Source organism: Acinonyx jubatus, chromosome B1, assembly GCF_027475565.1.
Source record: "Acinonyx jubatus isolate Ajub_Pintada_27869175 chromosome B1, VMU_Ajub_asm_v1.0, whole genome shotgun sequence".
Classification (NCBI taxonomy): domain Eukaryota; kingdom Metazoa; phylum Chordata; class Mammalia; order Carnivora; family Felidae; genus Acinonyx; species Acinonyx jubatus.
In genome coordinates, this window is record NC_069382.1 from 132,807,299 (window position 1) to 132,827,302 (window position 20,004).

At 38.0% G+C, this 20,004-nt stretch overlaps 1 protein-coding gene across 13 annotated transcripts in view; it reads left to right on the forward strand.

The window, feature by feature from the left end:
* WDFY3 (WD repeat and FYVE domain containing 3) overlaps positions 1–20,004 on the forward strand; it is a 276,232-nt gene that overhangs the window by 14,042 nt on the left and 242,186 nt on the right. For 11 of the 13 annotated variants that reach the window (XM_027059971.2, XM_027059983.2, XM_027059961.2 and 8 more), the window contains exon 2: positions 19,185–19,278. The gene's annotated coding sequence lies outside the window, so the exon portion shown is untranslated. Of the gene's footprint in view, positions 1–5,500; positions 8,282–19,184; positions 19,279–20,004 lie in introns of those variants that run through there. The other 2 variants (XM_053217162.1, XM_053217161.1) reach the window with 1 other exon arrangement.

Genomic DNA, 20,004 nt, shown 5'->3' on the forward strand with positions numbered 1-20,004 from the left:
GCCTGTAATAAAATGGATTTTTAAAAAATAAATATTAAACATAGTGTTAGATTGAGGAAACGGTTATAGTAATACAAAATTGGAACAGAGGAAAATAATTGCCTGGTGAAAGGGTAAGCATAAATGAAATTAATCCATGGTATGGGATGCATTTTTCATTGCACTTAATGATCGATAGGGAGTTGTTTTGGGGAAGAGGAACTTAGAACTCATATCACACTTGGTTTTGTTAGAGTAAGGATTTCCCTGGAAGTTGTCATTCCACAGTGACTGTATTGCGGTCTAAGTTGAGTATATTTGACACTCCTTACTATCGTCTGAATTCTTGATTGTTTTTTTCAGTCAACAAGAGTTTTGTTTTGTTTTTTAAGTTTATTTAAGCAGTCACTACACCCAATGTGAGGCTTGAACTCATGACCCTGAGATCCAGAGCTGCATACTCTACTGACTGAGCCAGCCAGGCGCCCCTCAGCAAGAGTTTATGAACTGTCTACTTTCTGTGCTGAAAATGTCAAAATGATAAAATACTATTCCTCATTTCAAAGAACTAGTAAACTACTTTGCCTTATGAACAGATAATTACTAAATATTGTGGTAATGTCTGTTTTGAGTTTCATTAGCTTCCTTCTCTAGCCACAGTATTTGAGGTTCCTTACTAGTCATTGCACTTGTTCGTGCTGCAACTCTCTTGGCTTACCTAGGGTAAGTACACACACCTTTTTCCTTGAATCTTGGGCTGCTTTGCAGTTTTTCCTTATACCTGTGATGATCCCATTTGTGGCTTGATCTTTTTAGTTAGGAATCAAGGTAGGGAAAACCAGGAGAGGGAACTTTAATGAAGGTGTAATAATAATAACGAAGCCAGACTTTGGAGAAAGTGAGGGGAATCCCATATTGGGTACCAAATAGAATTAGAAGTTTAAGTTTCATAAGGGAGTATTCAGCATTGATCAGAAGAAATACTAATTGGGTCACCTGGCTGGCTCTGTTGGTAGAGCATGTGACTCTTGATTTCAGGGTTGTAAGTTCAAGCCCCACGTTGGGTAGAGAGATAATTTAAAAATAAATAAAATCTTAAAAATAAGGGGAGATATTAATCTATGTGACTAGACATATGCACTGTTTTACTGCCCTGAAATACCTTATCTGTTTTATTAATTTCTTAATCAAGAAATTACTGCTTAGAACTCTGGGGAATAAAATGGTTGGTCATTTCTATATGCTATAATAGAATATATTTATAAAATGTAATATAGTCTTTGTGTTTTTCTCTACTTTAAAAAATTATAATCTAATGATTAAAAAAATTTTTTTTGGCATATATATGTCCAAGAATCATATTATGTTATTTTAATATAACTGTATTACAAAGTTTACAGTCCTACCATTTAGAAAATAATTTTTTTCTTTTGCTTATGTGTTTATTTGTTTCTAAACTCTGTAAGTTTGCTTACTTGTACAATATCTCAAGATTTGATAGAGTTTTGTTGTATTAATGATATGATAGAACATGGCCAAGTTTTAGACTAGGGCAGAGGTTACTATTATACAGGACAGTCTGGAAGGAGTCCACACTTAGAAATAGTACTGCATGTTGCAGCCATTCTCGTTTAAACTACAGGTGTTGAGGAGAGGTCTCTGGTAAGCCATATTAGGAGTAGGACGGCCAGGGAGCCATCCATGCAACCTTTTGTTATGTGAATTTGAGGTAAAGAAGCACATGGAATCTTAAAGAGAGAGAGAGTGTGCGTGCGTGTGTGTGTGTGTGTAAATGAATAAAATAAGTACCTACATGTACACACGTATGAGTGACTGCCAGAGAATTCTGTTTGTGGATACTGGACCTGATTTCTGTCCTTGGGATTGGGACTGGTAACCAAAAATAGGTGTCCCAGTCCTAGGAAGAGAAAAGGCAGGGACCAGACTGGGAACCTCTAAAAGTGTCAAAACAGAAGCCTAGTTATAATAACTGAGGTATCAACAGGGCTAAAATGGCAGAAAGGGTAAGAATAGAGCAGAGGGTGTATCAGAACAAGCTAGGATCCCTTGTCATCTAATCTGGGGTGTAAGGGTTAGGTGGATTAGTGTTAATAACGACTTGATCTGGGGGCGCCTGGGTGGCTCAGTTGGTTAAACCTCAGACTTTGGCCCAGGTCATGATCTCGCAGTCTGGGAGTTCGAACCCTGCGTTGGGTTCTGTGTTGACAGGTTAGAGCCTGGAACCTGCTTCAGATTCTGTGTCTCTCTCTCTGCCCCTCATGCTCATGCTCTATTTCTCAAAAATAAATTAAAAAAATAAATTAAAAAGTAACGACTTGATCTGGAATTGAAGATTGGGGCTAAAACTGCTGTCATGAGTCTGTGTTGGTGACCTAGGATTTAAGTAACAGGAGAAGCAGGCTAGGCTTGACTTTTTTTTTTTTTAATGTTTTATTTATTTTGAGAGAGAGAGAGAGAATGTGAGAGCAAGCCGAGGAGGGGCAGAGAGAGAGAATCCCAGGCAGGCTCTTCACTGTCAGCTCAGAGTCTGATGTGGGGCTCAATCTCACCAACCGTGACATCATGACCTAAGTCAAATCAAGAGTCAGCTGCTTAACTGACTCAGCCACCCAGGTGCCCTTTGACATTTGTATGCTAAATATCTTTTTATTTTAAGTTTATTTATTTTGAGAGAGAGACAGACAGCATGAGTAGGGGAGGGGCAGAGAGAGGGAGGGAGAGAGAGAATCCCAGGCAGGCTCCTCACTGTCAGCACAGAGACGGATGAGGGGCTGGAGCTCATGAAATCGTGAAATCATGACCTGAGCCGAAACCTAGAGTCGGACGCTTAACTGACTGAGCCACCCAGGTGCCCTATACTAAATATCTTTTAAGGAAAAAATTCATTTCCGTTGTTAATCAGTAATCATTTACTTTGCTTTATTGGCACTGGTAAGGCATCACGAGTTGCAGAGAACTGCTGATGCCTCATTGTAAAGTCTTAACAGGGAACTGCTGTTGAAGTGAACAAACTGAAGCTTTGGAGTAAATACGCTTTGTTGCAAAATAAGAGGATATGAAAAAGCATGGTAGGCATGAGGGTTCTAATGTCATGATTCTGGAGGCAAAGTACAATATGTTAGGAGTTGAGTTTTTTGAGCAGGGTAAGAGGAAGTAAAAAAAATATGATAATTTGACATTAAAATGAGAACCTTCCACACTCTTTTTACTTCCTAGAAGTCATAATAGCATTTGGGGGGTTGCAGTTAGCTGATAGTCATTAGCTTAAAGGGAACAAAAGCCATTTTTGGAATCTGTACTGGACATTGAATGACAAATTGAACAAGTGGGGCTTGATCAGAAAAAACTAGAGACCTCTAGAGATCTCATTAGCAATTAAAAACAATTTTTTTTTAATGTTTATTTTTGAGAGAGAGAGAGAGCATGAACAGGAGAGGAGCAGAGAGAGAGGGAAACAGGCTGCAGGCTCGAGGCTGTCAGCACAGAGCCCAATGTGGGGTTCAAACCCACAAACTGTGAGATGATGACCTGAGCCAAAGTCAGACACTCGACTGAGCCACCCAGGCACCCCTCATTAGCAATTTTTATACCTTCTCTCTAGACTCCCTGCCTTGCCTTTTCAGTTTTTATATTCCAATAAGAAAGGATTAGATTACCCTGTTCAGACCAGGTATCTGTCTCCCAGAGACAGGGACGAGCATTATGAGGCATAGTTATAATCCCAGGAGTCTATGCTTGTGTGCTGGGGGCCACCCCTAAGAAGGGGAAAGCAAAAGTGGGGCAGCCCTCCTAGGAAATATGTAGAATATCTCAGCCTTTAGTAGTTTAATCTCTTTTCCCTTCTTTTCTTTCCCCTCCTTTTCCTCCCCACTTACGTAAATGCAGAAGATAACCCTGCTGTCCCATCTGTTGATGCATTTTTAGTGGGAGAAAATCTCCATGCAAGCTGAGGTACCACATCGAGAGGCAGGGCCATAGGGATACTGAGTCTAGGTGATAGCCTGCTGCCGCTGGTTTCATTGTGATTCTTGATATTTTACAAATTAAATTTAATTACTGCTAAATTGTCATTTGCATGATTGGAGGAAAAGAAAGGGAAATAAAAAGAAAATGTGTTTAAAGGGAAAGATGGGGTACTTACTATACACCAGTGACTAGTAAGGATATAAATGATGGCTTCAATCTTTAGCTTTTCATCAGCGCATACACCCTAATCTGTTTTACTTCAGATTTTGTACCTTCTGCTAGTATCTTGGCTTATCAGGGTTCTGTTCCTAACAAGCTGACCTAGTCCTTTATTCTTCTTGTTTTGTTTTTATTTTTATTTTTCATATCTTTTTTATTTTGAGATAGAGGTGGTGGGGTGGAGGGGCAGAGAGAGTGAGGGATAAAGAGAATCCCAAGCAGGTTCTGCACTGTTAGCACAGAGCCCAATTCGGGACTTGAACTCACAAACTGTGAGATCATGACTCAAGCCAAAGCCAGATGCTTAACTGAACCACCAGGTGCCCCCTAATCCTTCATTCTTGAAAGGGTCTGAGCCTCTGGTAATTCCAACAGTATAGAATTGTGATAGTCTTTCACTAACCTTAACGTGTACACAGTATTGTAAGAATGTATTCCAGATCTCCCAGAGTTCTTCTCATGGTCTTCCAAGCCCCAAAGTCATAGTAGCAATCTCTTCTCCCCTTGCTAGTCAGGGACAGTCACCCCCAGCCAATTCTGTAGCCTCTGTTTTTGCTTTTCTTGTTTTTCTACTGTCTCGAGGAAATCAAACCGAACATGATAAGCTCAGCTTTCAATAGAGTGAAGCAGTTATTTTGTTTCCTGGTATAAATATTTCCTCATTGGGTACTAAAACTTCTAGATCAGCAGATTTCAGAGTTCTTGAGATAAAAGGCAAAACTTTGAGAGCAGAAATCACTCTACGAAAATCATTGGTTCCCTCAGCCATTGTATTCTGGAGATAGGAAACAGCAGTTACTGGTTGGTGGTTCACAGCCTTGTAGGCCGCAGCATCCCAGATTCAGAAGTTTTTAGCTGGAGCAACAACTGGTACACGAAGCTTCAAGAAGCCTTTTCTTCCTATTAGGGACACAGCTGTGTCTGAAGAAGAGTCTATTTGATATGAGGCCCTGAGCATCCGCTCACTGCCATTTGAAGTGAATGCTTAGATCAAAGGCCATGTGATTTATAGGAGACATTCGGTTAATCTTGTGTAGTGGTGCTGGCAAGGCAACTTCAGAATTGGTGTCTCTTATAGAAAGAATCAGCCATCACCATTTTTTTAAAGTTTTTATTTAGGGGCGCCTGGGTGGCTCAGTCAGTTAAGCATCCAACTTTGGCTCAGGTCATAATCTCGCAGTTCGTGAGTTCGAGCCGCCATGTCAGGCTCTTGCTGACGGCTCAGAGCCTGGAGCCTGCTTCAGATTCTGTGTCCTGCCCCCCTCTCCCCCCCCCCCCCCCGCCTCCACCCCACCCCTGCTTGTGCTCTCTCTCTTTCAACAATGAATAAAGATTTTTAAAAATTTTAAGTTTTTATTTAAATTCCAGTTCACATACAATGTAGTATTAATTTCAGGTGTAGAATTAGTGATTGAACATCACATCCAACGAGTGCCCTCCTTAATCCCCATCACCTATTTAACCTATCCCCCACCCACTGCCATCACCATTTCTATAATCCAAGGGGCTTGCAGTATTTTGCCTGCTAAGAAGTAGTGCCTATGGGGAACTCAGGCAAATGGATCCTGGGGAGTAGTAGCAGCTGAGGTCCATCTTAGTGTAATTAATCTCTTGCATAACTGCTTTTCCTACCACCTGGTTGTGGTTGTTTTCATGAACTCACTAGGCAAGGACTAGGCTGGCTGCAGGAGGATTTATGACTTGATCTCTGATTTGAGCCATCTCTCCAGTGATTATTAAGAGCCTTTACATTTTGATTTGTTTGATTTGGTAGTAGCAGGATTCTGGTGAGGAATTTTTTAGGGTATGGCACCATTGTAAGAGGTTCATTCAAATAGCCATTCCTTTTTTTTCCCTCTCCCAAATAGCCATTCCTTAAATCTTTCCTTGGTTTTTCCTCTGATCTTTTCCTTCAAGGCCATTCATCATGGCACAGAGAAGGGAAGGATTGTAGGCTGTCTAGCCACTCCAAGAAGTGTCTACTACAGAAGTAATAATGTGGTCTGCAAGTTCCCAAAATTTAATAATATTTTCTAAAAGTTTTCAACATGTTTTTGTCTTAATTAGATTCAGATCTTTTCCCATTTAGATTTCATGTTGTACAGTTTCTCAGCCATAAAGACCTTATTTTAAAATTTGTTTTTATTTTGGTTTATAGAATGCTAAAACATAATATATCCTTTGTGAAGGCATGTGTGTATGTATATATGTATGTATATGTGCATACACACACACATCTGAGCATAGGAAGTGTTTATAAAATGCATACCAGAATTTTATGATTGATTATCTTTGGGGCATGGGTTAGGGGAAAAGAAGATTAAGTGTTGTGGAGAGCAACTTTTATTGTTTTACTTCAAAAACTGTACTACTTGACATTTCATATTCTATTGAGGATGCACCTTTATTAATATGAAAATGTTGGCAGAAAATTTTTGTTTCTTATAGTTAATGTTAGAGAGTTTTAGGATGATTTAAGGACTAATAAGCAGTACTTATATATAAAGCTATCTGTGCTGTCAACATAAGCGTTGTTGTGGTTTTTAATTTTTTTAGCCTATTTGAGAGTTAGATGCTTCTTGAAAGTCACTGCATAAATTAGTTTTTCATGTATTTATGCTAAAGTTGAATTTGTTTTTCTCATCAACATAAAGTTTTTATTTAAAACTATAATTAACAGGGGCACCTGGGTGGCTAAGTTGGTTGAGCGACTGACTCTTGATTTTGGCTCGGGTCATGATCTCATAGTTTTGGAGATTGAGCCCTGTGCTGGCAGTGCAGAGCCTGCTTGGGATTCTCTCTCTCCCCTCTCTCTGTACCTCCCCTTGCTCTCTCTCTCTCTCTCTCTCTCTCTCAAAATAAACTTTAAAAATACAAAATAAAACTGTAATTAACAAAAAGTATAATATGTCTTACTCTGAAATGTCTCTAATTCAGAGGTCAAGTTGCAATAAAGAATTGCAGGAAGGAGGCTTTCAACATGTTATTCTCTCTTCTAATTTTAGGTTTTGTATCAGGTATCTGATAGGGACCCAATGCTATGAAGAGCTCTAATAGAACTAGAAGTAAAAGGATGTACTTTCCAGTTTTTAGTATGTGCGGGCCGGATTGTATCATCGTTAGACTATTCAGTAGTTGACAATGATTTTGTCACCTCCCAAAAAGCAGTCAATTATATCTTTTTTTAAAAAAAAATAAACATTCCTTCAAGTATATTTAGAGAAAAGTGAACAAATTTTAAGTGAATTTTCTGTATATGAACTTTTAAATGTAGTATTTTTAAAAATGAAAGGCTAGCCACAAGCCAGGAAAAATATTTGCAAAGCATATAGCTGGCAGAGGATTTGAACCAAAATATCTTAAGAACTCTCACTATTTGATAATAAGACAAAGAACCCTGTCAAAAAATAGACAAAGGGTTTGCACCAGAGATATATGAATGACCAATACATCCCACATAGAAAGATACTCAGCATCACTAGTCATCAAGGAAATGCAGATTTAAACCATAGGGTGATACTATTACACACCCAGTAGCATGGCTAGGAATAAAGTCTGATAATGTTAGAATTGGTGCAGATTTGGAGCAACTAGGAGTTTCCTTTCATACATAGCTGGTGAAATGGTATAGCCACTTTAGCAAACAATTGAGGAGTTTCTTATAAAGTTAAACATATTCTCTATGAAGTCTTAAGTTACATTCCTAGGTATACATGCAAGAGAAATGAAAGCATATGTCCACAAAAAGCTAATGTTCATAGTATTATTCAAAATGGTTCTAATTTGCTTTTAATGAATAGTTAACAATATTGAACAACCTTTCATGTGTTTCTTTGCTATGTCTATATCTGTCTTTTTAAGAAGTATTGACATCTTTAACTCTTAAAAAATTTTTTTAATGTTTATTTACTTTTGAGAGAGAGACAGAGCGTGAGTAGGAGAAGGGCAGAGAGAGAGAGAGAGGGAGACACAGAATCTGAAACAGGCTCCCCGCTCTGAACTGTCGGCACAGAGCCCAACGCTGGACTCAACTCACAAACCTCAAGATCATGACCTGAGCCAAAGTCTGATGCTTAACCAACTGAGCCAACCCCAGGTGCCCCTCTTTAGCTCTTTTTAAAATTAGGTTGCTTATTTTATTATTGAGCCATAAGAGTTTTTAATATATTTTGGATCTAATTGTCTTTTTTTGTGGTGCATATTTTATGAATACTTTCTCCAAGTTTGTGGATTTATTTCTTTTCTAAAAACAAACAGTTTATTTACTTATTTTAAGTAAACTGTACCCCCGTTGGGGAGCTCAGACTCCACTGACTGACCCAGCCAGTCACCCTGAATTTGTTTCTCTTTTCTTTTTATATGTTTATTTATATTTGAGAGAGAGAGAGAGAGAGACAGAGCACAAGCCAGGGAGGGCAGAGAGAGAGGGAGGCACAGAATCTGAAGCAGGTTTCAGACTCTGCTGTTAGCACAGAGCCCGACACAGGGCTCGAACTCACACACTGTGAGTGAGATCATGACCTGAGTAGAAGTCAGATGCTTAACCGACTGAGCCACCCAGGCACCCCTATTTCATTTTTAAAACCATGTGTTTTGAAGAGAGAAGTTTTGACAACAGAGAGAAACACTGACAACAGTGTTTCCTTTTGTGGTTTGTGCTGAGAAATTCAGGGAATTCTGTTCAGAGAATTCTGTGCCTAACCGAAAGTCAACATTATTTAGCAGTGTTTTCTTCTAGAAGTTTTATAGTTTACATTTTGCATTTTTGATCTATGCTTCATTTTGAGTTAAATTTTGGATATGTTCTGATATATGGGCTGGTTGAGGTTCTTTTTGGTTTGGTTTTGGTTTTTGTATATGGATACAGGTGTCCTAGCACCATTTGGTGAAAAGTTTTCTTTTTCTCCATTGAATTGCTTGACATCTTTGTCAAAAATCAATAGACAACACGTGTGCATCTATTTTTGGAATTTCTGTTCTTTTCCGTTAATGTAGGTGTCTGTCCTGTCATCAGTACTACATTGTCTTGATTACTGTAGCTTTAGAGTAAGTCTTGAAATCAAGTAATATGAGTACTCCGACTTTCTTGTTTGTTTTGAAATTGTTTTGGCTTCTAGTTTCCTTGCTTATCTGTGTAAAGCTTAGAATAATCCTGTCAGTTAAAAAAAAAAAGTACTAGAATTCAGATGCAGATTACGTTAAATCCATAGATAAATTTGAAGAGAAATGATAACTATGTTGAGTCTCCAGATCTGTGAACATGTTATATCTCTCTTTACTCTGGTCATCTTTGATTTATCTCATCAGTGTTTTGTAGTGTTCAGAGTACAGATCTTAACACACAGTGTGTTAGATTTATCCCCAAGTATTTCATGTTTTTTGGTTGCTGTTATAAATGACAGTATGTATATATGTAATTTTTACTTGTTGATATGTGGAAATATGATCTTTATATATTGAATTTTGTATACTACAACCTTGCTAAATTCCCTTATTAAATCTAGTAGGGTTTTTGTAGATTCTTTGGGGTTTTCTGTATAGTCATGTTGCCTGGGAAAAAGTTTTATTTCTTCCTTTGTAATGTATGCTTTTTATTTCTTTTCTATACCTGGTAGCACTGGCTAAGACTTCCAATATAATGTTAAAGCATTCATAATTTCATCTTTAAATAGGTATTCGCTGTGTTTGTTTTAAGGATGACAATTATCAGGTTAGGTTGCATTCTGTTACTAGGTTAGTAAGAGTTTTTAAAATCATGAATGGATGATTTTGTCAAATGCTTATTTTGTACTGAGATTATCATATGCTTTTTCTTCTTTATTCAGTTGATATAATGAATTATATTGATTAATTTTTCAACTGTTGAGCCAGCCTTGTATTTCCAGGATAAACTCCACTTGGTCATGATGTGATATTTCTATTATATATTGCTAATATTTTGTTAAAATTTTTTGCATCTGTCTTCACAAAGGATATCAGATTTTAGTCTCTCTCTTTTTTTAAAATGTCTTTGTTTGGTTTTGGCATTAAGAAATTCTTGGTCTCATACAATGTTTTGGGAAGAGCTTCCTCCAGTCTGGTTTGAGCTGGTTAGAGTAAACACACATATATAGTTTGATATCTTTTGATTTAAGAAACGGGTGAGGGGGGCGCCTGGGTGGCGCAGTCGGTTAAGCGTCCGACTTCAGCCAGGTCACGATCTCGTGGTCCATGGATTCGAGCCCCGTGTCGGGCTCTGGGCTGATGGCTCAGAGCCTGGAGCCTGTTTCCGATTCTGTGTCTCCCTCTCTCTCTGCCCCTCCCCCGTTCATGCTCTGTCTCTCTCTGTCCCAAAAATAAATAAAAAAACGTTGGAAAAAAAAATTAAAAAAAAAAAAAAAAGAAACGGGTGAGGGATTATATATATATATATATATATATATATAATTGAGCATGCATATATATATATATATATATATATATATATATGCTCGCTCAACTTTGCAAAGGTAGGGGTGGTTGGAGGCCATGGGACCAAAGATTTATGGGAGAGAATGACCCTCCTCAAGGTATATCTTAAAAAAAAAATGTTTATTTATTTTTGAAAAAGAGAATCCCAAGCACGCCCTGTACTGTCAGAGCAGAGCCTGACACCAGGCTCGATGCCACGAATCATGAGACCATGATCTGAGCCAAAATCAAGAGTCAGACACTCAACCAACTGAACCATCTAGGCACCCCCAAAGTGTATCTTTTTATATATTGACTTTTCAAAACAAAGCATGTTATCTTCCATATTCAAAATAAGATGGGGGTGGGAAAAATCTTTTTTATTTATTTATTTATTTTTTATTTTTTTTCAATGTTTTTTTATTTATTTTTGGGACAGAGAGAGACAGAGCATGAACGGGGGAGGGGGAGAGAGAGAGAGGGAGACACAGAATCGGAAACAGGCTCCAGGCTCTGAGCCATCAGCCCAGAGCCTGAGCGGGGCTCGAACTCACGGACCGTGAGATCGTGACCTGGCTGAAGTCGGATGCTTAACCGACTGCGCCACCCAGGCGCCCCAGGGATGGGAAAAATCTTAAACTATTAAAATAAATGAACCTGTCTGTATTTTAATCTAGTGCTATACCTATATTGTAAGGGAAGAATGAGTCTAAATGATTCATTAACACAGTATTTGACTATTTACCCTCAACTTGGGTGGAGGAAGAGGGAGGGATTGCAAACAAATCTTGAACTCTTTCTACTAGAGTTTATTTTTGTAGTGACATAGGCAAAGCAGCTCTAGGTCATTTTTAGGTGTATCATGCATTGGCTAAATATTTAGGTTATTGGAGCCAGGGCCTGAGGATGGAGGGACATGCAAATATGGAAAGGGGAAAGGCAGAAATTAATCCTGTGGAGATGGATTGAAATTAAAGGTATTAATGTGAAGTCATTATTTTTGCAACTAGTATGTATACATGTGCACAAATGTGTATCTACATGTGGCATGTATGTACACGTATATTTGTATGTGTATGTGTGTGTGTATATATATACACACACATATATATACGTGTATATACACATATATACGTATATATATGTGTGTGTATATACACGTATATATATGTGTGTGTATATATACGTGTATATATGCACACATATATATGCGTGTGTGTGTGTGTGTATATATATATATATATATATATATGCATTTGTATATTTCCTGGTAACTCCAGCAAAAAGGCTGAGAAGAAAAGAACAGTGAGAACACTTAATTCCCAAATCTTGGTCTGTACCACTGTTCCCAGCACAGAGGAACCAGAGATCCTCAGAGAATTGGCTGATTGCAGGTCTGGGCAGGGTACATACCAGGTGACCTGTATCCTTTTCTTTTTTTATGTACTAGAAAATAATTTTTTTTTTTTTTTAAATGGGAGCATTTCATAAGAAGCCTGTTGGGTTTCCTACTGGTTCATTCAGTCTGTATTAATTTAATCATAAATAAGTATAATAATTAACTATGAACTAGTAGAAATAGGAATCATTATTCATAGTAAATAAACTGATAAATGAATAAGTAGAGAAGGGAGGTCTCTTGCTTACAGTAGAATTCTAAGTTCTAGAGCTGGAAAATCATCAATTTGCAGCCATTATAGTAAAGATAAGACAGGGCAAGAAATAACAAAATCGAGGGGGCATGTTGATGAGGTGAAGGTTATTTCCATGGTATTAAAGGGTCTTCCAACAAATGACTTATTATTTGCAAGGTACAAAATTGGGTTTATATGTTGGTGACAACAACGTGGGGCAAATGACTACCATGTGATTTCAGATATGACATCCTGAGGGGACATACCATCATCTGTGTGGTAATCTGGCCAAAACTGCATAACCTGAATCTCATCATGAGGAAACATTAGACAGACTCAACTGAGGAGCATTCTACTTAGAGGAGGGAGGGGCACCTGGGTGCTTAGTTAAGTGTCCAACTCTGGATTTTGGCTCAGGTCATGATCTCATGATTTGTGGGATCAAGCCATCCTTCCTCAGGCTCTTCACTGACAGCATGGAGCCTGCTTGGGATTCTCTCTCTCCTCCTCTGCCCCACCCCTGTGTGTACACACACATGCACACGCTCTCTTTCTCAAAAATTAAAACATTTTAAAAAGTGGGGGATGGAGCTGTGTTCTTCCAAAAATTGAATGTCATAAAAGACAGGGCAGTGTTCTGTATTAAAGAAGGCTTAAGAGAGATAATCACTAACTGCACTACCTGACCCTATACCGGATGGGGGGAAAATACTATAAAAGGATAGTATTGAAGGACCCATTGAAAAAATTGGGGATGTGGATACTAGAGAAAATAAAAACATTGTAACACTGTTCAAATTCCTGAAGATTACTCTGGTTATAAAAGAGAATATCTCTATTCTTAGGAAATGCATAGTGAGTCAATGGAGCAAAGGGCTGTGATGTTATATAATTTATCTTCGGTTTGTTTAGAGGAAAAATAGTGTGAGTGTGTGTGTCCGTGTGAATGGAAAGGAAGTGCAAGAGAATCCATGAGCACAGACGATAAAACAAAGAGGGTAACATTAACAATTGGTGACTTTAGGCATAGTGGTGGTTTTTAATTCTTATATTTGCAGCTTTTATGTAAGTCTGAAATTATTTCCAAACCACATATTTAAAACACTTAAAAATATCTGCCCTTTATTTTTAGAGTTTCTTTATTTATAAAGAGTATGGTTCTTTGTCTGGAACCAGTTTGGAATGAACATTTTTGTAATATTTTCCTGTGTGTTGGTGTTGTGCCTCTGCCAGCCAACCATTGTTGAATATGACAGCAGTTAGTGGAAAATAAGTGTCACTGTGTGGACAGCTAGAATTTAAGACCTGATTTGGGGAGGGAAACTATTTACTACAGTGATTAATTTTCTAGAAGTATTGGCTACAATGCCTATTGAAGTCTTTCGAGTTGTTATCACTTAACTGTTGAAATACTAGAATGATTATTTTACATCAAAAATCTATTGCCTCTGATTAGATATTCTTGTTTTGTAAACTCAGGAAGATTGTAATTTTTAGCCTAAGAGTGTAATTACTTATTTGTTCGTTAAAAAAATGTTTATTGAATGCCTACTGTGTGCCATAACCCTTTCTAGGCATTGAAGGTATAGCACCAAACAGAACAAAGCTCTTGCCCTTGTGGATTTATGTTTTTGTGGGAGGATATAGACAAACAGGAAAGAAGTGAAATAAATTTATGTTAGTAACATTGGAGAAAAATAGGTAGATTAGGGATGCTGGGAGTAAAATTGTTACAGTTTTAAAAAGAGTGGACAGGAAAGACTTAGTTCAGGAGACAAATATTTGCGCAAAGATCTGAAGATAGTGTAGGAGTGAGGCATGTAGAGATAATCATCTCCTGGAAAAGCATTTGGGCAGAGAGAACAGCAAGTGTAAAGGCTCTGAGGCAGGAGTATGTCTAGCGTGAATACGGAATTGCAAGGGGGTCAGTAGGAAATGAGGTCAGAGGTAATAGGGGCCAAATTATGTAGGTTCTTTTTATGCTATTTTAAAGATTGTGGCATTTACTCTGGGATGAGAAGCCATTAGGAGATTTTGGGCACAGATGTTACACTGTATGAGTTATGTAAGATTATCAGGATCACTCTGACTGCTTTGATGAGAAAGGACTGAAGTGGGGCAAGGGTAGATGTTGGGAGGCCAGTTACTAAACTATGGGAAAAATCCAAGTGACAGATGATACTTATTCTGGTTAAAGTCTCTAGATGATGGGAGGTGGTCAGAATCTGGATGCATTTTGTAGACAGAGTCAGTACAGTTTGCTATTGGATGGAGAAAGGGTAAATACTTGAACTTTAGTGATTAGTGAGAAGAGGAGAAGGAAGCCAAGGAGGTGAGGAGAGACCAGTGAGATAGGATGAAACCAGGAGAAACTTTGTTCTAGAAGCCAGGTAGAGAAGATATCAGGGTTTGATGAGTCATACCAGTTGGCTGTAGATAGGTCAAGAAAGATGAGAACTTGGATTTAATAATAATATGTAGGTGACCTTCAAGTTCAATGGCATATTGGGGAGCAAAAGTCTCATTAGAATGTGTTCAATTTGAATTGAAGAATCTTGGAAACAGAGTATGGTCATCTCTTTTGTGACCTTTTGCAAGAAAGGAATCAGAGAAACTGGCCAGAAACTAGAGAGGTGATGGTAGGTTCAAAAGGTTCCTTGTTATTGTTTGTTTTCTAATGATTGGAAATACACACACACACACACACACACAAATGGTTTGCTTCATAATAAGGAGGAAATTAGGAAATTGATGCTAGAGAGGAGAGAATTGGGCCTTACTAGAGCAATGTTCTTGAAAGGTAGGGGCATGATATCTATTTTCAAAGTGGAGGAGTTAGACTTTTTGACCCAAAAAGTTCAAGCATAGTAGAAGAGTAAATCTGTAGATTTTGGTGAGTGGGTAAGTGTGGTTCTGGAACTTCTCTTCTGATTGCTTATATATATATAGGAATCAAGGACAGCATGTAGAGTGACTCAGATCTTAGGTGGCTTTTGATTTTTTTTTTTCTTGAATGATGCAGATTAGGTGATCTGCCAGGAGTCCTGAGAAGCAACAGGAGGGCTGTAGCCATGCTTGTTAAGTTTTTTTTTTTTTTTTTTTTTTTGAGACATTTAGGTTTTTGTTACTCTTCAGTCTAATTGGTTTGTATAACACTTAGGAAGAGATTATAAAAAAAAATTTTTTTTAATTTTTTTAAATGTTTATTTATTTTTGACAGAGAGAGAGAGAGAGAGACAGAGCATGAGTGGGGGAGGGGCAGAGAGAGAGGGAGACACAGAATCTGAAGCAGGCTCCAGGCTCTGAGCTGTCAGCACAGAGCCCGACGCGGGGCTCGAACTCACAGACAACGAGATCATGACCAGAGCCGAAGTCAGACACTCAACCAACTGAACCACCCAGGCTCCCCTAAAAATTTTTTTAAATGTTTTTATTTTTCAGAGAGACAGAGCATGAGCAGGGGAGGGGCAGAGAGAGGGAGACACAGAATCTGAAGCAGGCTCCAGGTTCTGAGCTGTCAGCACAGAGCCCAATGTGGGGCTGGAACTCACGAACCATGAGATCATGACCTGAGCCGAAGTCAGACGCTTAATCGACTGAGCCACCCAGGCGCTCCGGGCAGGGATTCTTAAAACACTTTTGGGGCTCTGGAAAAATTTTTTTCCCATTGATCTTCGAGCCAAAAAGTATGATTCTAAGGTCCTTAGAATTTTCATTAAATTGCTCTTAGAGACATATTTAAGCCAAGGAGGTACAGCTAATTGTCTAGTCAAGTCTGGAATCTCTGTGGTCTTCTGAATTATATAATTTAATTTGGAAATTCAGTTTTCATACCTGTGTGCATATTCATGTATTCAAACTCAACCTGTTGACAATATAGCTGACTTATTCTAAATTAGAGGCAACCAAAGCATGAAATAAAAATGTGTAAGATGTCAAAGTCAAAATAAGAACTCTGCCTAAAGTGTGATTTATTTATTTTACTTGAGAGAGAAAGACCCAGGGGAGTGCGTGCGTACCCGGGCAGTGGAGGGGAAGAGGGAGAGAGAGAGAGGGAGAGGAAGGGAGAGGAAGGGAGAGAAAGAAAAAGAAAGAAAAGAGAAAAGAAAAGAAAGAGAAAATATTAAGCAGGTTCTATGCTCAGCACAAGCCCATTGCAGCACTTGATCCCACCACCAGGGGGTCATGACTTGAGCTGAAATCAAAAATTGGGCGCCACCCAGGTGCCCCTAAAGTGTGATTTAAATTGTGATTTGGGTAAACCTGATACTTGAAATTATATTGCATTTTGCAGTTAGAATGCATTGAAATCATGTCAAAGCATTTACCCTTGGTGAATTTATATTAAAATATTAAAATGGGTAAAGCCAAATAATCATCAAAGATGCTAAAATTTCTAGGAAATAATAAGTAAAGGCAGACAGCCGAGGAAGAATTGGCAAAATGTCTGAATAGGCATTTCATAAAAGAGGAAACATGAATTAGCCAATAAATCTGAAGAAATGCTCAGTATCTTTCATCAACAGGAAAATGCAAAGTTAGGCCACAATTCTATGCCATTTTACACCCCAAAATTAACTTAGCATTAGTAAGTATTGGATGTGGTTCAGTATGAACTACCTGTTGCTGTTGGGATTATAAATTCCTAAACACACATTGGGGAAAGTAAAAATTGGCATCTTCATGAAAAATTGAACATAGACGTATTCATCAACTACTAGGCACAAACTTAAGAGAAACTTTGGCACACAGGCCATAGGAGATGCATATGAGAACTTTTGTAACAGAAATGCTCATAATAGGAAAAAAATCTTGGGAGAAGAATAAGATACTATTGTAAAGAAAATGGATAATTCACTTATATATTTATACAATGCAGAATTATTCTACAGTAAAAGGAATGAGCTACAACTGATGCAGCAACTGGATGAATCTTTAAAACGTAATACTGAATGAAAAAGTCAAACCGAGAAGACCGGAGCTATTTAATACCATTTTCACAGAATTCAACAGCAAACGAAATGAAACCCTATGTTGTTGGGGGATATATACATATGTTTTAAATCTTTTAAAAAGTCAAGTAACGATAAAATATAGCCTAGCAGTTGCAGCAGACAGAAGGGATGAGAGAGGTGGGGCATGGATTTGGGGGGAGCCAGTCAGGAAAACATTACCATTAACTTCTATTTAGGTTCTCCAGTGGGGGGAGGAGCAGGTACCTGGGTGTTCCCTCTATTATTGTCCTTTGAATTTAAAACATGTTACAAGGGGCGCCTGGGTGGCTCAGTCGGTTAAGCGTCCGACTTCGGCTCAGGTCACGATCTCACGGTCCGTGAGTTCGAGCCGAGCCCCTCATCGGGCTCTGGACTGATGGCTCAGAGCCTGGAGCCTGCTTCCGATTCTGTGTCTCCCTCTCTCTCTGCCCTCCCCCGTTCATGCTCTGTCTCTCTCTGTCTCAAAAATAAATAAACGTTAAAAAAAAATAAAAAATAAATAAAACATGTTACAAATAATTCTTGTAGTAACAATAAGTTAGAAAGTAGGGGAAGCATATTCTGAAGTCACAGTTTAGAAGACACGTCATCACTTCTGCTTATTCCCTTACTGCCACTTGAATTCCTAATGTCACTCAGTTTTATACCAGAGGTATCTTCTTTTATTAGTCTTTTATCTGATTAAGCCTGTGTCTGCCATTTGTCAAGCCACTCAGGAACTACTTGTTGGATGAATAACTGAATGAATGACTTGGGAAAATAATTCAGGATTTTTCTTAGAAACTACCTAAGAGGGAGATTTTGAAAAATACTTTTCCTTCCACTACTAGCTGGGTGAGATGGACAGCAAAACTAGGTTATTATTGCAGAGACTTTTGAATGATAATGGACTGTATATTTGAAGGCAGTATTTCTTTTTTTTTTTTTTTAAGTAAAACTCTCTTAATTTTTTAAAAGTAATCTCTGAGATCAGGAGTCACACATTCTACCTACCGAGTCAACAAGGTGTTCTTTGAAGGCAGTATTTCTGGTTATGTTTAACTATTGTAATATGATCAGAGAGATTAACAAATACATGACAAAAACAAATAGTTGATCAGAACAGCAGACAGAAAGCCCATGGGAATTAGTCCAAGCTCCTCAGTTTTGAATAAAGGCACTTTGGGACTAAAGAAATAATTGATTAAGATCATAGAACTTGTTGAGAACAGAGTTAGGAAAGACCAGAACCTAGATCTCATGATTCATATACTAGGATTTTCATATTGAAATACTGAATGGTAAATAAAATATTTTTTTCAGACTTTTTGTTTTGTTTTGTTTTTTAAAGTAATGTCTGTACCCATTGTGGAGCTTGAACATATAACTCAGAGATGAAGAGTCTCATGCTCTGTCGTCTGAGCCAGCCAGGCACCCCAAATAAAACAAACATTTGAATGTCCTGTAGAAGGCATGCTTAATAACTTAAGCATGGGTTATAACCATTAAGTAGAAAGCAGTGTTTTCTGATTTTAAGTTAGGGCAAACTACAGTTAGCTTCAGATACTTGACAAATATACCTAGAGAACTAACAAGAATTTTTTGCTTTTCTGGCTCATAAAAGCAAAAAAAGAGTGTGATCTGTGATGTACAAATGAACACTGGACTGGAAATGGGGAAGAATTAGGTTCTGAACCTGGCCCTGCCACTAAGTAACTGTGTTGTCATTGATTCTTTGCATAATTTTTCCTGGTCTTAGTAGATGGTTTATAGAGACCAGATTTAAATGACTATATTTTTTGTGGACAGATTTTATCTGTCTTAAATAAGTCATTGTCATGTGTTCCACTATTAAATCATTGGCCACAAATAAGGAGACAAAGAGGGAATCAGTTGAAAATGAATGACTCATTATGCCAATACATATTCTGAACATAAACTTTTTTTTTTTCTTACATCACAGGTATAATACTTCTCCACATCTGCTTCAGGAAGAAAGTGCCTGCCATTCCTATTGTTTCTACGCAGGTTCATGCCAGCCCAGAACGGAGAATCAGGTCAGTTTTAGGATTGTTTTGTGTGTCGAACAAGGAGCCAAGAGCAAGAATCATGATAGTCTTTCTTGCATCATTGTATTGTAGCAAGACCACTGAACTCTGCCCCAGAAGAGCTGGGTTTCAAGCCTTCTTTCCCATTGATGGCTGGGTAAGCTTAGGCAAACCTTTCCTGAATGGCTTGTAGTTTTCTGCACCCCCCCCGCCCACCAAAAAGGATATATTAGAATAAATTATCTTCATTTTCAATTATAGCTTTAAAGCATTGTTACTTTTATTGTAGGTACCTACATAGAATAAAATCGTATTTTTAAAACATCATTTTCATTCTTTTTTTCCCCTGGAAAAATCTAGTTGTAAGCACAGGCTTTGGAACTCTAACCTATTGTATTGTAGTTCCTTGGAGTGACTAGTTTAAATGATGAGCTACATTGTAAGGGACTCGAGAGTATTCTTGCTATCTGGTTGCCTTAGTTTTAGTATTATACTTTGCTTTATTGTTACTGAAACATTTTTTACATGAGGTTATTAGTCCTTCAATAATGTTCTTCGGCTTTAGAGAGGATAGCTTTTTGACCATGTTAGTTCTCTATTGATTGTACGTGACACAATCCAAATATCTTAAACAGAAAGGGGAAGTTATCAGGCTTTTGGATATATCCCAGGGGATACCAAAAGCTCTGGGGACATGGAAATGCAGCTGGGCTGTACAAGAAGAACCTAGAAACC